The sequence below is a fragment of the Tenebrio molitor genome, chromosome 4 (assembly GCF_963966145.1).
Source record: "Tenebrio molitor chromosome 4, icTenMoli1.1, whole genome shotgun sequence".
Taxonomy (NCBI): Eukaryota; Metazoa; Arthropoda; class Insecta; order Coleoptera; family Tenebrionidae; genus Tenebrio; species Tenebrio molitor.
The window spans coordinates 16,715,787-16,729,022 of record NC_091049.1 but is presented as its reverse complement, the minus strand read 5'-3'; the positions used below and the strand labels follow the sequence as shown (position 1 = coordinate 16,729,022).

The window sequence follows — 13,236 nt, the reverse complement described above, 5'->3', positions numbered from 1 at the left end:
TGATCATACGTATGAGACAAATGAAAATATATTTAGCATTGAGATTTTAAACCAAAATTATATACAAACAAGGAAAGTCCAGTGGAAATAGTGAAGAGAAGACATTTGATTAAGTTTAGGTGGAAAACATTAAGTAATTAGATTTTTCTTTCGGTGTTCTCAAATTTGAAAAACAATTCCGGAGTCGTAAAGAGAACGCCTCAACTTCGCAAACACCCTGTAGAGTACATAATAAAAAATGGACTAAAACAACTCTCAAATGGGATTTTTCATTAGCTACAAATGAAATGAAAGAATTGACACGAAAAGCTTTTGATCAATGGCAGTCTATTTCAAATTTAAATTTTGCGTACTGGCACAACCAGCCCAGAGCCGTAGGCAAGTATAATAGTATTAAACCGGATATACTTATTTCATTTTCTAATACGCTGTTTCAACATAATCATAATACACGGTGTCAAAAAGGAGTATGTTCTAGCAGTTTTGATGGAAAAGGTAATGTTTTAGCACATGGCTTCTTTCCAAATAATGATGAATGTCTAGGAATTCATTATGATAAATCAGAAAATTGGTATTTTGGTGAATCAAGCAATACACCTGATGGTCTAACTAATTTTTATACAGTACGAGTATTATTACAGCTTGACCAGAATAGCTTGGCGCCTGAGATGCGCCGACCAGGAAACGAGCTAGTGTCTGTAAGACAAGGATGTGGCTACGGTTGTAGGTGCGGTACACTCAACGAAGCAAATCTGCTCAAAACAGCCCGGACATGCTGTTCACTTGAAGCTTGACGCGCTGATTTTAGCCCGATTGTACACGATCTGAACACTTCCAGACACAACAAACAAGTCCGCTCCGCTAGTGGGCGGGACTTCAGTCCACTGCGTCACTAGCCAAGCTGTTCTGGTCGACCTGTACACGAAATCGGGCATACATTAGGTGTGAACATTCTGCAAATAATAAGTCAATTATGTACGCCTATTATAAAGGTGATATTGATAAATTAACTCAAGACGATATGTGGGCAATTCAATATTTATATGGAAGGCCTGAACGATTAAAATATGAATTAATACCAAGAACAACTGTTAAAATATCGACAAATAAACAAGTTATTACAGAACAACCAAATTTAGCACATCCTTATGAGCCGAAGGCGAATTCAACCAAGTCTTTAGAACCAAATTTACCAGACTTATGTTCAATAAATTATCCGGATAATTTATTATTAACTTCAAATCATCATTTTATTATATTGAATTGAATGAATACACTATGAAACCAAAACAACATGGAATTACTAGTGAACTATTTCCTGGTGTTTCAACTGATGTAAATGCTGTCTTTCGCTATAGAAATGGCATATTGTATTTTTTTAAAAAGAAAGATAACAAAGCGATTTTATATGAATTTGACGAATTTTCAAATATGTTAATAAAAGCTGCTCCATTTGATTTCTGTACTTTCAATATTCATTGTCCCAGTCTAGGTATTTTGGGACAACTGTAAACTTTATTAAATAAACTGGCTTCTTATAGTTTTGAAACTGATTAAAATAAATAACACATAAAATAACAAAAAAAAAATTCATTAAAAAAAAAACACAAACATCCTCAATTCCATTTCCCATACAACAAATTTTTCCCTAAAAAAAATAATAATTTAAATAAATATTCTCATACTGCTTCTCTTACTCTAACGCAACAGCTTCAATTTCTCTTTGTTTTTTTCGCGTTTTTTTTTAAAACAGCGATAGAGTTCGGTGTTGTGCTGGTATTTTGAATTACAAAGTTTTCTAATGGATATTTAGAAACATCCCACATCAGTCCTAATATTCCTAATTTCGGTTTGTCAAAAAGATCTTCAGGTATTTCCACTACATCATCTTTGATGAAGAATGGGTGCGCATTCTTGTTTAAACTCCCAAATACGTCCCAGTAAGTAATTTCAAAACTTTCCTCATCAAAGTGCCAGTCATGCAAAGCTTCCAAATTCCTGTGCATAAAAGTTTTTTCCCGCTTCCGATATTTTAACCCTCCACCACCCGGCGGCACGGCAATTTTGCCGGAGTACATACACTATTATGGATAATACTATCAAGTAATAGTGCAGTGCTTATCAACATAATTACCGGCGTCTCGCCTCCACATTTTGACTTTTTTGTGTTTTATGTTCTGTGTCAATGTTAAGGAATTTCCTCACGATATGACATGAGTACAATAATATACCTTTTTGAATTTCAACTACCAATGTGTTCTCTAAGTCCAAAATTTTTAAATTTTTAAAAAGAGATTGCGGTACTATTCCCGTTGCTGAAATTATAAGTGGTAAAATCGAATTTTTTTTTAAACACCAAAGATTTCTCATAGCAACGGAGTTCTAAATATTTATTAATTTTTGTGTTATATGTCTGTGTTATATTGGGTGAATTTGGAACAGCTATATCTAAAAGATATGCTTGCTTTTGTTGTTTACTTAAAATATTTATTATTATTATTATTATTATTATTCTTTACATTGTCCAATGGTGAAGCCCATTTAAAGAACAAGGTACAAGACAGCAGCTATGATCTGTTCGCCAATGTTCGTTTCAAGCAACTCCTAATACTTGGAATTGAGCAGGCAAAATTATCTAACAACTCCTCAACTTCTGAGGAGTTCCTGAACACCTGAATCAGTGGAGAGCTCTCTTCTACATTAGTTCCGACAGTCGGCATGTAAAATACACTTTTAGTTCTGGAATTAGGTCGAGCAACTCGTAGAGAGATCTTAGATAGTATATAAGGGCAATCATATAAATTATCCAGAACTTGATACAGGAAAGTTATTGAATGCTCCACAAGTCTTGAAACCAACGACACAAGATTAAATCTTTCAAGAAGAAGTTCCTGAGGATAACCTCTAGGAGGATAAACTCCATCTATAAAACAAGCAACCGCCTTGAGAAACCTTCGCTGTACCCTTTCAAGCGTAGAAATGTGATTATTGTAGATAGGTGACCAAACTAGCGACTATTCCTCATTATAAACCCCAGAGACTTACTTAAATGCTGATTGGGCCACAAGATCAATGTGATCATTAAACGAAAGCTTTGAATTAAAACTTACACCCAAATCACGAATGGAGTCAGGCTTCTCAAGCATCGATCCATTTATCTTATACACCATGTAGAGTGGGTTCATTTCTCTCGCGTAGGTCATCACATTACATTTAGAAATATTTAGCAAAAGCTTATTTGTCACACACCATTCATATACTGCATCCAAATTCTTTTGCAAACGCATAGAGTCTTCAATTGAATTAGCCCTATCATAGATTTTTAAATGATCAGCAAACAGAAGAAATGGTGTGTCGAGGTGATCTGCAATGTCATCTATAAATATATTAAAGAGAAAGGGTCCCAACACTGAACCCTGAGGAACCCCAGTGCCCTGCCTGAAAAGTCCTGACTTGAACCCATTCACTCATACAAAGAGATGTCTATCGCACAGATAAGAACACATTAATTTTATCAACTGATCGGAGAAGCCAAACCGATATAGCTTATGTAATAGTAGCTGATGGTCAATCCTGTCAAAAGCTTTGGAAAAATCAGTATATATTACATCGACCTGTTTATTTTCATTCAAAGCTTCAGCCAAAAACTGCGTGAGTGAGACTAGATTCGTTTCAACAGAGCGCCCTCTCATAAATCCATGCTGGTGTGGGGATAATGTCCGAGAGACATGACTATGAAAGAAAGTATGTAGCAGTAGTTCAAAAATTTTGGCAAAATTACAAATGATCGCAATCGGTCTATAATTATTGATCTCAGATTTCTCACCTTTTTTATAGACTGGACAAATTCTTGAAGTTTTCCATTGATTAGGGAATTTACCTGAATTGAGCATGAGATTGAATATCCTTGTTAGTGGTCCAACGAAAACATACATACAGTCACGCACTATAAAGGCAGGAATTTTGTCTCGACCTGTTGTCAATTTCGGTTTCAATTGCTTAAAGGCTTTAATTACATCATCTTCAGTTACCGAGGTGATACTTATAATATTAGCATTTAAACTAAAATTAAGACCATCCTGATTATAAGATCGACTGTTATTATTGTTATTAATAAAAGACTGAGCGAAGTGATCAGCAAAGGCATCAGCAATTTCATCCGGATTACTGAGATTTTTATTACCATAGCACATTTCTGACGGAATAGCGTTGGAATCTCTTTTCGATTTTACAAAGGATCAAAAACTTTTAGGATTCTGCTTCAATGACTTATTAACATGCTGTAGATATTTTGAATAAGCAATCTTAATTTCAGATTTTATTGAATATCTAAAAGATCTAAAGTGGTTGTAATCATCAGCCGATTTCGTTGAGTTATACCTTCTGCGAGCTGCATCTTTCTTTCTCAAACCTTTTATGATAGTCGTCGTAAACCGTGGAGGGAGAAAAGACTGGAGATGGCACTAATTCAAATACGTGTACCGGCCCGCGAAAACTACAGAGTCATAAAAGGTTTCTGAATATAGACGCTAGGCCAATGGCTTCCTTCGCCTTCCTTCCACGCGCATTGTGCTTCTTTATCTAGCACATTGTGGACTGGGTCATAAAAGGTTGTTGCACGTGCTTTTAGAGGGTACGGAATTTTAACATGGGAAGCATAGGAAATGCCATCTCTAGTCTTTTCTCCCTCCACGTCGTAAACCAAGTGGGCAAATCCAGAAGTCTGTTGTTGCGGTTAGTAACATCGTTTAAGTGTTTTAGACAGTAGAAATTCATAAGGTTATCTACAGGTGTCCCAAAAATGGCGTACTAACGGTGCACTACCGTGTAGAAGAGACTACCGTAAACGTCAGAAAAATGTTTAAAAAATTCTATTGGACTTAATTGCTGATTTGGCGGTCCTTGAAAGTGGCACTTAACAGGAAAATTATTTTGAAATATATGTATTAAATTGTCATGACAGCCACCTCTAATCGTACATATTATCACAAAGTACAAGATTACTCACTACCAATATCTAATCCTGCACAATAGTGAATTTAGAAGCTTTGGAAATCGAAATATAATTATAAAGCGCGTTTAGTTTCAAATCACCCGATGAGCAGGACGCAAATTCAGTGATATTAAAATCACTCAGAATAACCATGTCAGACTCATACAAGGAAGACAATGAGATCAAAAAATCAACAAACGCACAATAAATCAGTATTACTGCAAGATGGTGGTACGAGGGCAAGCTGATTAAAAAGGTACCTCACTATGAAGTAGTTGAAATAAAAAATTTAAACTTTCATCATTTTTCAATGTAATTTCCTACTAATTCGACACATTTTTTACATTTTGAAATTAAAGAAAATAAACCGTCAAAAAAATTTTTCCTCTTGCTCTGCAAAAAGATGTTCAATTTCCCAAATGAACTCAAAAATTTTTGGCCTCTGAACTTTTTTTTTAATTTTCTGAACAGAAAATAGTCACAGGGCGCTAAGTCAGGGCTGTAGGGAGGGTGATTTAATTCTTGAAACTTTAACTTCTGCAGAGCATCTTGGACAACACCAGTTTTATCCACCGGAGCTTTGTCATGCAAAAGCAAAATTCCATTTTTGAATTTTTCTTTGCGTTTTTCTTTAATTGCTTTTTCTAATTTGTCTAATACTTCAGCATAATAGTTTCCCTTCATGGTGGTTTTACGTGGAAGGTAATCTATCAACGAAATTCCTTCTGAGTCCCAAAAGACCGTGGCCATAATCTTGCCTTCAAAGTGCTGGACTTTAAACTTCTTTGGGGGTGGAGAACCCTTATGTTTCCATTGCATGGATTCCTGTTTGCTTTCAGGATCATAGTGATGATTCCATGTTTCATCGCCAGTGACAATTCTTTGAATAATTTCATTCTCCTGTTCTTCACGGAGCTCCAAAAATTGTTGAGAAGTTTCAACTCGACGCTGTTTATCGAACGGAGACAACAAAAACTTTGACAAGTCAATGTACAACCAGAATTGAATAGTGATAATTTCGTGACAGTATTCTGACAGTTTAAGGAATATGAGAAAAATACAATTTTTGTTTTTCATAGCCTCCTTCATAGTTAGGTACCTTTTATATCAGCTTGCCCTCGTATATACACCACTAGAAGAAAAATTGGATGGAATTTCATAGTCAGTTTAGCAACCAAAAAGTCAATACTCTGTAAAATATCACATACATTATCGCAATCATTGCACACAGTTGCCTTGATAGCTGGATTTATTGCTAACAGAACCCCTCCGCCTCTTTTGTGTCTACAACTATCATTCAGCCAAGTCTCAGTAAGGGCAATTATATCAAAATTAGATGTTGAACTTAGAGAAGATAGATAAAACTCAAGTGTTTTGGTACAGAATCCTCGCACATTTTGATAGTAAATTGATATATTAGCAGAACCTACTTTTATATGTTGGGGCGAAGAGAGTAATTGCTATTGAGAGGACACACCTGCGGTCTCGTTTTCAACATCGATGGCCGGAGCCGACTCGTCTGTTATCTTAGGAACATTTACAACGGTTTTAATACCAAACAGGTCCTGTTTAAATTTAGCTGATGCCAGTTGAAAAGCTGTATACTTGCCATGAGACGTCCGAAGGGTTTTGCAATTACGACAGGTAGGACTGACCTTATTTTCAGACAATGCACAAGGAATATCAGGATGATGCTTACCACATAATTGACAAGAGGAGTCATTTTTACAATATTTTGCTGTATGGTTGAAATCATTGCACTTGTAACATCTCAGAACAGAGACAGCATCAAATACAGAACAACTACTTAAACCGACCAGAACATGCCCTAGTTCGAGAATGGGCTTAAAGGTTTCAAGATCGAGAGAAAGTTCACACTGCAACACTTTGTCATTCTTTTTAACTGCCCAGAACTTATGCATATTGATGGTAGAATTCTCAGTAATTACATTCGGATTCTGTTTGTTCAGATAAATTAAGACTTCCGATTCTGTTAATTCATTAGAAATTCCTATAATTCTAACGCGTGGGAGAACAGGATCTAACTTTTTGATCTCATACTTCGACGACAATTTGGATTCCGCAATTTCAAGGAGTTTCTGTTCGTTAATATGCTTGGAACAACCTATGATCAGACCACCGTTCGCGACAGACCTAACACCTATATGTCTTCAGTTAAAGGTTTAATGAATTTCAAAATATCAGATTTTGTCTGATTGAGAAGTTGTTTCACTCCCTTTGGCATAAAAATTACTTTATTTTCATTTGCCTGTTTAACTTGATTCGCAAAAGTAGCTGGTTTGGCATGTCAGGCTCATCGTGCTAATGGTCTCGCGTAATAGCGAAATCTCATCACGAAGCGGCCTAACAGCTGAATTTACAATGCTCTTGATGTACTTTAAAAATGCATTCTCTTCAAGTGGTGAATCAGGATCAAACGGAGACAAGGGTGAACAATTAAAAATGCCGTTGCAATTCACACACAACAATTTCAAATGTGGGGACCGCTTGTGAATTCGACTAATAAGCAGAGATTCTTTAGGAGCAGTTTACATGCGAATAACAAGCGGAAAGATCACACCTAATACTAGCAGAAATTTCCACTTCTTCCTTGCAACCTACGCACAAAGGTTTGAGGAGGTCTCCCACCTCACCCAACTGAGTTCTGGTACCCTTGTTACTAGACATTATAAAAAGAAATTATCAGCAATTACCACCACAATATTTGACAACTCTTGCTATGCCAACATTAAGTTATTTTTAATTTAGCCCACAATTAAAATAAGTGCTGATATGATTACACTGTTCCAGTACTGGATATTGGGACGAAAATTAATCTATCCGGTATATACAGGGTGTTTCTGAAATAAGTACGTTAATTTTAACTGGTAATAGAACTCATCAAAAGGAACAACTTTTCTCTCTGCCATTTTGGCGAAAAACGTTGCGTAGTGGTCTAAAAAAATAGGAAAGATTTTCCTAAAACCGTTCATATCTCCAAAACTAAGCTACCTAAAAACGTGAAACAACCAGATTCTTACGAAGTGGATTTTTTGCTATACGGGTAGATTTATTTGAATTTCGATTTCGGCATTAAAACACGTTTTCTGGATGAAAATGGATGTTTTTTCATATTAGCGCTGATCTCAATTAGCCAGTGCAGTATTTAGTGGCGTAGGGTTATTTTAGTGAAAAATCTCTCCAATTTTTTTTTTGGAATTAAACATCGTTTTTCCGCAAAATGGTAGATAGAAAAGTTGTTCCTTTTGACGAGTTCTATTACCAATTAAAATTAATGTACTTATTTCTGTTACACGTTGTGTGAGAAGAAAAAAAAAATTTAATAAATGCAATTAAATACGATAAAAGGAGCCCATACGCCGAAGCGCACGGGATAAAGAATTGGCACGCAGCCAATTTCTTTATTAGCTCCTTATCTGTTACAGTGGAAAAAAAAACAAAACAAATTAAATTTTACAGTTTATCATTAAAAATTTTAGCAAGCAGTAAGATTAAAAGGTTTATTGACTCACCTAAATATACTGCCACACAAAAGCAGCAACTTCGAAAACACCCTGTAGAGTACATAATAAAAAATGGACTAAAATAACTCTCAAATGGGATTTTTCATTAGCTACAAATGAAATGAAAGAATTGACACGAAAAACTTTTGATCAATGGCAGCGTCACGATCACTTACGGTAGTGACGTCACGGGATTTGACGCCGTTCGGCTCGGTCGCGGTATGCCTCTTGCCTCGAGCGCCAGTCCCTTTTTTGGCTGTGGTGGGGGACGTAGACGAGTTCCTCCCAGCGGTCAGTTTACACCACAGGTGGTCGGTACTTAGCTGTTATCTGTAGACGAGTTGCTCCCGCTTATTGTCGAAGGATTAAGGAATGCGGCAGGTATATTTTTACATTTTTGAGTCCTAGATAAAGGAATATTTACTAAATATTAAAATAAAATGTTTACTTTCAGAAATATTATTACAACATAGGTTTATTATGATAAGAAATTGTTTTTACAAACTTTATTCTAGGGAGTATTCCATTTCCATAGTTTTCTATTAATTTTTGTAATGTCTCCTTTTTGTTTCTTACGTCCTTACTCAATTTTTTTATTCCTCTGTTTGCAGATTGAATTCTGCTATACGTATATGCCTGAAAACTAATAAGTACATCTAAAAAAGCAAAAATGGAGGGATGACTTGAATAAAAATTATTTTTTAAATGTGAATGAAAAGATTCGCAAGCATTAGTTGTTCGGCTAACACTCGAAGAAAGCTCAGCCCACATTGCTGGACTAAAATCACAATTTTCTTCTATATAAAAATCCACAAGATAATCTGCAAATTTGGATAAATTGAAATTCGCAGGCATGAATTCCATTAGTTCCAAAAAACAGTCACCGACCTCATTTGACGGCACGAAGGGTAACCCAAAAACATACCGCAACCATTTTCCTATCTCAGAATTCTTATTACAGTATTCTACAGAAAGGTTTAATTGTTGTATTTTGCGATACCATGCCTGTTTTAAATGAAACAAACATCCATGAATCACTGTTGAAGGGAAAACATTTTGGATAGCTGTGTGTATAGCTTTCTCAAAATCAACAATAATTGTTTTTGGTTTTAAAACTAAAAACATTTCACTGAAGTTAATTGAAACATTTGGGCGTAAGTGGTAGAAGACTTATTTGGTAATAGAGCAAACACCAAGGGGACATAATATTGCCCATTTTTATAACCATGGATTGTGTAGAGCTGGTAGAAATATTTAGCACAATATTGAAATGTTCCGTCCATATACCAAGTTTCTACTGAACACAGAAAATTGAGATTTGTGTAACAAGAAAATATTATGATGTTGCTATCTATATCATTCACTAATAAAAACTCCTCGTTTCGCACAGTTTTCGTGAGAACTGTGTTTAATGCATTATGCACATCTTGAATGTTTTTTGGCGTTGGAGGTAGGGTTGATCTTCTAGCGACATACATATTTCTTGTGATATTATTTATTTCACTAATATCTAGTATTGCCACCGACGGATTTTTCGATGCAACTGCACTTATTTCCATATGAATTAATTTGGCTGGGCGCTGAGATATGTCTTCCTGTGCTTTTCGTTTGACGCCGTTGTTAATTTCTTGGCGTAGAATAGCGGCACTGTTTTTAGTGGAGCCTCATTTGGGGGTTTAGGAGAATGGTCACAGCTCACCATTTTCCTAGAGTTCTAAATGAGTAGTCTTCTCACATTTGGGGAGACTTGGGTGCCCTCTCCCGAGACGTTTTTATTATTCATTAATCCCGGCGTTAACAAAAATCATAACATTGAATAAATAGCTGGTTATAATTATCGTGTTGTTTTATTTGCACTCTTCTGTGTGGTTCACAAACCCTGTTGGAACGAATCTGGTAATGTTTAATTTGTATAAAAAAAAAACACAACGTAGGGAAATTAACGAGGTACGATCACGCGCTCTTGGCCATTTTTGAATTTCGCGGGTTTTATTTTCATTGCGTATGTTGGTAGAAAAAAAAATGAGATGGCCACTTGGTGGGATTTTTGAATTACCCCCTTGGTTCATCACAATATTTAAATTAAAACACTCGCTTTTGATATAACTTTTAGAGTGCAGCAGTCCTACAATAGTACTTGTTGATACACGATTCCTCTGCTTCGTTTTCAACAAATTAACTTGCGAAAATATTTTTTCGACGTTTGCAGAAGAATGTGGTAGACTTAATAGATTCAAAGCGAATTTGCTTATTAAAGGGTATACAGGAGTTGTATCAGCATACTTTTCATTTTCGACTTTTAGCCAAAAAGTACATATTTTAGATTTGAATTCCTTAATTGCCGCCATTCTAAATCTAATGCTTGCAGATTATTTTTTGTAACCAAATTCGGAAAATGGGTCGCTAAGGGCATAATAGACTCAAGATCTTCGTTGAAAATGACGTTAGGATTTAGTAGTCCCATGTTTTGTAATACAGTACTGCTAAAATCAAATCTATTTTGAATTTGGATAGCACCTTCAATATAAAAATCTATACATCGGGCCCGTAAAATATGAAGCTGTTCAGTTGACAAATTGTGGTTTAGAATATATTCAGTTACTCTAGCGCCCAAATAAATTGAATCCCACGGTTTACAGTTTTGGGGATCTTTTACGTGAATTTGATGAGGTAAATTTGAATGACTATTTATTACATTGCGCTTAATGAAACAATCGAGTAGTGTTTTATATAATTCAATCATACGTGGATATAAATTATACAATTTTGGTTCTGTAGCCTGCATTTCCTTATTAAAATTATTAAATAAAGACAAAGCATGTTCCAAAAATAAAAGGAAAAGATACGTTAACGGATCATTAAGTTTCTCCAAAATATTTTCAGCAGATATGAGTCTATCACTACTAACAGCGTCTATGAAAAACAACCTCAAAGCTTCATATTGCTCAAGTATTATTGACACAACGCTTTCTAATAAAAGCCACCGGGTTTGCGCTGGGTGTAGTATTTTATGTATTTTTGTGTGTGTAAAAAGTTGAAATTCTTTTAAAGTTTCAATACGTTTTGGACTTCCTGCAATATAATTATAAATATCCCTAACACAATCTTCTACACCCCTCGGCAGTTTAGCACATGCAGCTGATGCGCAGAGATGAAAGCTGTGACAAATACATTTAAACAAAATTATATGTGGGACGTCAGCTTTTAGTAGAGTCATGACGGAATGATGACGACCTGCCATAGCGTTGGCTCCATCGGATGCAAATCCAATTAGATTATCCAAGTATGGAATTTCGTGCTTTCGAAAAAAGGTCACAATTTCATTATGAGAATATCCACAGCTTTGGCTTCCTTCATACGCGTCATTGTTAAAAATGTATCATGCACTCTGAAATTTGTATATAAATTATAATACAATTAATGCCATTATGGCTACGAAAAAATACCTATCTTCGTAAAAATATCGGAGGACTAGTGTTAAGTGTTTAGCACAGCCTAAAGCATTTGATTCATCAACGATGACTGAGAACTTTCAAGTTTTTAAAATGGCACAAAGATTTTCTAAATTTTGCTGACCTATTATGTTTTTTATAACAGCTGTTGCCTTTCTTCTACAGCATTTGATGTTTTTGGCTATTTCTGAATCAGTACATATTGCTGGTATTAATTTTGATAGATGGTCTGCAACATGAATTTGCAAATTGTGTTCAGATATAAAAGCGGAAATATAAAAGTCCGCACTTTTAACGGATTTTTCCAGGTTGGATTCTATTTTTGTAAATTGTTTTATCGACAATTTTAAACCCTTAGACTTTTTTCTATGATTTTCACTGTCTTGATGACGAACCAGTTGCAGTCTTCCAGAAGCAATACTTATATTTTTGTCACAAATTTTGCAATATGCTTCAGTCTTCTTCTTACCGGGAGCGAGCCAATTTTTAAATTCATTTTCCCATTTACGCTTATAATTTTGAACGTATCTCAGTTTTTTGGGCTTAGGTTTTGAAGACGAAGACGAAGCAAGTTCAGAGTCGGTTACATTTGAGTCACTAGAATTAACATAAGGCGCATATTCTTTACAATATATTAATTTCGTATAACTTGCACACTCATAACTCATTAACATTATATTTAGGTTATCTATGGTAGTCTCTGTCATGTCATGCGCAGAATCGTGGCTAACGTCACAAAAAAAAAAAACACTAAACTCAAGGCCTCCGTGAATATACAGGCCACGACTAAAGATTGTGTCACGTGATCTAACGTCACAAGTTTCGGCTGACCGTGCACACGCCATGCGTCGAGCGGGAACTCGGAACAGTCTATTTGTTCGTTGATCGCGACGTGTAAGTAGTTCCGTTTTCGCAAGTTTTCTTTTTAAAAAGTGTAAAAAATAGTTCAGAAAAGTTATAAATTAAAGGTGGTAGTCTTTTTATATTTACCAAATTTAGGTTGAAGACGATTCTTAAATGAGTGAAAAACGCTAATTGATTGTCAAGTGATTAATTGATGCTGTTAGCGACAGCTAATATGGATGGCCGTTGGCTGTGTTTGAAGTGCATCGTAAAATTTGTGTTTTTCAACAAATGAAAAAAGCGAAACCTATATATTATTAGTTAGGTGTAATAGTAGTTTATTTGACGAGTTTGTGTGTAAATTGGGCCTTTTTTGGCACTCGTGGGCCTTTAAAACGCGAGTGAAACGAGTGCCAAAAAAGGC

At 35.4% G+C, this 13,236-nt stretch overlaps 1 long non-coding RNA gene across 1 annotated transcript in view; it reads right to left on the bottom strand.

The window, feature by feature from the left end:
* The window catches only part of LOC138127757 (uncharacterized), a 299,284-nt gene that overhangs the window by 29,561 nt on the left and 256,487 nt on the right, over nucleotides 1-13,236 (bottom strand). The window lies entirely within an intron of this gene.